The sequence below is a fragment of the Mus musculus genome, chromosome 3, assembly GCF_000001635.26.
Source record: "Mus musculus strain C57BL/6J chromosome 3, GRCm38.p6 C57BL/6J".
Classification (NCBI taxonomy): Eukaryota; Metazoa; Chordata; class Mammalia; order Rodentia; family Muridae; genus Mus; species Mus musculus.
The window spans coordinates 137,067,037-137,071,890 of record NC_000069.6 but is presented as its reverse complement, the minus strand read 5'-3'; the positions used below and the strand labels follow the sequence as shown (position 1 = coordinate 137,071,890).

Sequence of the window (4,854 nt, the reverse complement as noted above, 5' to 3'; positions counted from 1 at the left end):
GCCTACTGTGTGCCAGACCTTCATGAGATTGCCTTAATGTATCTGTTATAATGACATTTAATCTTCTTGTTAAATTGTTTCTGGAAAGAAAACAAACCATGAAGAAGTTTGTTTCTAGTCGTAAAGATATCTCAGTGATCAATTCCAAACTGACTGCTGTCAGCACAACCTTTGACAGAGCTTTTCAGATCTGAAAGTCAGCTCACATAACATCCCAAGATACTTGTGTTTGTGATATTTGGTCACTGTTTTAGAGATCGTCAAGAAGCTGGGCATATTTAAAGCATGTTAAAAGTTGCAAAGAACTTGAACACTGCTAACAACCAGGACAGGGTGCACATAAACAACAGACATAGGACTTGTGAGGAAGCTGCTCTTCCAGAGGAGCTGGGTTAGATTCCCAGCACAGTCTATTGCCTCACAATCTTCAGTAACTCTAGTTCCAAGGGATCTGAAACCCTTTTTCAGACTCCGTAGTCTTTAAGCACACAAATGATACAGTTATCCATATAGGCAACACACACACACACACACACACACACACACACACACACATTAAAAAAAAATTTTAGAATTCAGTGATGGAGAAGGGGGAATTTTGAATCCCAAGAAACCTATTTTAAAAACACACGATTCTCAGGTCTTTCTTGGGATGCACAGCTCATGCCGCAGCCTAGCCTGGTAAATGTAGCACTCACCCCTATCAAGGAAGCATTGCCTTGTAACAGATGGAGACTATTACAGAGACACACAACTGTTCAAACCACAAAGAATAAATTGCTATGTGGGGCGCAATTTTAGTTACTTTTCTATCACCATGATAAAACACTGTGACCAAGGCAACTTTTGAAATAAAATATATAATTTGGCCTGTACTTCAGAGGGTTAGGTTACATGGCAGTGGAGTGAGGGCACAGCGGAGAGCTCACATCTTTATCCACAACCACAAGCAGAAAGCACCCTGGGAATGGCAGCAGTCTTTTGAAACCTCAAAGCCCACTCTGTCGCATGCGTCTTCCAATAAGGCCACACCTTAATTCTTTCCAAGTGCAGACCAAATATTCAAATGTATGAGCCTATCACTGACTGCACATCTAATCTTTGTCAGACAAGATAACTAGGCCATGTAGACTCAGTAACGTCTCACAGCATCTCCATGGTTTTCATGCTCTTGTTTGCCCCTCATTTCCTGATCTGAACAGTCAAGCCATGGCTAGACAGCTAGGACATGATAAGCTGAGATATCAGGAGGGAATGATATGCTAGAAGCTAATTTCCCTGCACATGACATCAGACACCTTGCTACTATAAGCTAGATTTGTGACAACAGGCCTTCATTAAAGACCTTGAAGGTGGTGTGACCAGTGGCATTTTGTCCTGGAAAGTAAAGCCCAAAGAATCTAAATGGATCTAAAGAATTTTCTGTGTCTTTGTGAATAGTTCTTAAAACAAACAAACAAAAACAGTTAGCACTTGTCTGGTGATGAGTGTTATCTCAGGTACAAAATATTCACCTAGCATTCAGAAGGCCTTTAGCTCCATCTTTAGCACTGCAGAAAAAAAAAAAAAACAAAACCACAGAAGGCCAGAGTTCACCATCCATCTTCATTCCAGGGATGTTGTTGTTGCATGGCATAGTGCTGGCTGACTGTACCTTCAGCCTGACTCCATCCTTATCAATAATGAATATGTGGGAGGCCTGTTAATCTAGATGAATACTAAGCAGTAGTAACTATTCATTAACTTCTTGAAAGACTTTTACATTGTTTGAGAGACTAAATCATTTATTGATTTTCCTGTTGCACTTGATGGCTTTTTTGTCTTGATTTTGGTTGAGAGAAATCATGTTGACAATGTCAGATAAAATTAGCAAAAGTTCAAAGCTTAATCAATAGTAGGAAGTACAGAATTGGGTGGGATATATTTTTTCTTCTCCAACATATCAGCATTTTGGGGGGCAGTCAGGAGAAAATAAACAAAATGTTCCTCTCCCTGGTATCTGTTCCACTTCCTTCCCCCTCCTCCCACTCTATCTCTACAACATCCTCCTCCACCACCACATTACTCAAGGGAAAGACTGGCCCAGTGTAGCCATATATGCTAAGTACCATCATATGCCATTAGAAGTTGCTAGTAAAATTAAGCCATAATGTGTTAGAAATATCCAGAGCTGTTGCACTCAAGGAAACCATGTTTGAAATCCTAAGATGCTTACAGGAAAGCAAAAGTAAATCTGGTACTGCAGGAACTTGAACAACCCCACAGAAATGGTAATGATGGTGCTTTTTTTTTTTTCTTTTCCTACTCCCCGGAGAAGAAAAATCCTTGTGAGGTTTTCCTCCTACAGACCAGAACGGCGTAGGTTTAAGGCTGATCCCTCCTCTCCTTGACTTCAGGAACTTGGCATCTCCACTGTAGTGTGTGTTATATAAAAGAGAGTAGATTGACCTGCCTGAGGTTACAGAAGTATATATTTTTGTTTTGCTATGCAGCATAGGCACTTGGTTGAAGATTAGCAGAAAATGCTACCTTGTTTAGCACTAAGGCTGTACCTACTTAGCAACTAGGGCTAGAGAAAATCAACTTTCACCAAGATGTCCCGATCCTCATCCTCTATCTCCATTACTTGTTCAAAATTCCCACGATGTGCGCCACCATAAAGTATGAAGTTTCCCCCATAGGCTCCCAGCTGGTGGCACTATTTTAGAAAATTCTGGAGACGTTCTAAGTGTTAAAATGTAGCTGCAGAAAGTAGCATACTGATGATGGGTACTTAGGTAATCTCTGGTTCCCAGCCCCTTCTTAAATAATTGTTTGCCGGTAAAACAGGAAGCTTCTATATTTCTTGCTTCCCCCTTTGACCATGTGTTTTACATAAGTTCATTGGGTCAAGCAAACACATCTGCGAGGCCTGCAGAATAAGAGCTTTGCACTGAAAGCTCCTTTCCCCATGCTGCCTCCTTGCTCTGTTCTTCCCTCTCCTTCTCCTTCTTTTCCTCCACCACATGCCCCTCACACACACACACACATGCAACAATGCAATACACACTTTCCTGCATGTGTACCCAACTCTGAGGACCAAAAAGAACTATCATTATTAGTCATTTCAAAAAAACCTTGAGGGGACAGAAGGCATGGGAAAGTAGAAATTGTTTTACAGTTTTTGAGGAAAACAATTAAAATCTAAAATGATGAGTTTTACTCTAAGCCAATGAGTGGTTGCATATTCTTTGTTCCTGAACTTAAATCCAAATCCTTTGTCCCTTCTTTGTGGTTGCAGTAAAGCCAAGTATAGTTCTACTCACTTCTCCTGGAAGGTCATTACACCTTCAAAATCAGGTGCTACAGGAGATTTCTGGGTACAGAAACAAGGTTTTATCAAAGCTATTATGTTCATATAGTCTTCCTTGTCTCTAATGTATAGACACCGGTTTCCCCTTCAAGGGACATTAAGTGGAAAATGGTATGAATTGAGGTTGCTAACACTCACAGTGGAGTTGTTTTTAAAAGCTCTGTGTGGTACTGTTGGGTTTGGTTTTCTTCTGCAGTTTTGGGGCCGTTGCACAAATCCAAGGGGTTCTAGCCACAGCTGATGGATGGCTGGGAATCCTGATGAGAGCCTCACATGCAGCACTGTCCCTTCAAAGATCAAGTTTTGATAAAACCTTCATTTTCAATTCAACTTTTACTCATATAGATCCCTGTGTTTTCATTGTAAGCCATCACATTTCATGTATTTAATCATTTTTCAAACTCTTTTGTTGTAACTATTTAAATTTCAAATGAAAAAAGAAATAGAATCTTAGCTAATTCTAGCAAAATTTATGGGTTTTAAAAATCCGTTTTCTTTTCTTTTTAATTTTTTTATTACGTATTTTCCTCAATTACATTTAAAAATATGGAACGCTTCACGGATTTGCGTGTCATACTTGTGCAGGGGCCATGCTAATCTTCTCTGTATCGTTCCAATTTTAGTATATGTATTGCGGAAGTGAGCACAAAAATCTGTTTTCTTTTTTTCCTTTTTTTTTTTTTTTTTGTAGTCCAGTATGCTAGCCAGTATTCTCCAAGTCAGTGTTTATGATACAATTCCAACTGTCTTTGTGGAGAGAGGCCCATCATATTTTATTCTCTCTGGACTTACCCTTGGCTTTCTTTTCCCAAAGTTAAATTACATTCGGCTGAAACATGAGGAAATTTTAAGTTGAGAATCAACTGCCAATGAAACCCATATGTAATCTCAATTTCTGATTTTAATCATTAGTTTCACATTTTTTCACTAAGTAAATCTTTGTGCCATAATGCTCTTGAGACAATCTTGAAGTATCATTAGCATAATTGTGCAACTCCAGGGATTAAGAGCAGGACAGGTCTGGGCTCAAATCCAGTCCTGCTACTAGCTAGCTGTGACCTTGAGACAGTTACTTTATTTATATAAAGTTCAGGAAGAGCTCTGTCATCTGGCTTTTTCAAGGATTAAATATGCAAAAGCATCAAGAATGCCTAATTTAATGCTTGTAGCATGATAAGTATTCAATAAATATTACTTAATGTTTCCATTCTCCCCTGAAGTTTTAAAGAAATGAAATATGCAACTTTAAACAAAAACAAGACTATCCTCAGATGTCTCATCAAAATATCCGAGGCAAAGAGAATGAGGAGTGATCCTTCTAAACCCTGTAACATACAGATTTTAACCTATGTTCTATATCCAGCAAGATGAAAAATAAACTATATTAATGTCCACCAAGCAAAGATCATAGGAATACATATACTGTTGGATAAGTGGGATTAGTGATTCTTACATTAGTAAGACTTCCACCCACGGGATGCATGGATAATTCTCCAAAAGAG

General features: G+C 39.0%; 1 non-coding gene across 1 annotated transcript; it reads right to left on the bottom strand.

Moving 5' to 3' along the window:
* Positions 1–3,892: 3,892 nt before the first annotated feature.
* Positions 3,893–3,999, bottom strand: Gm26107. The gene has a single exon (XR_003954714.1). It is a non-coding gene; the product is annotated as a U6 spliceosomal RNA (small nuclear RNA).
* Between the last annotated feature and the right edge of the window lie 855 nt (positions 4,000–4,854).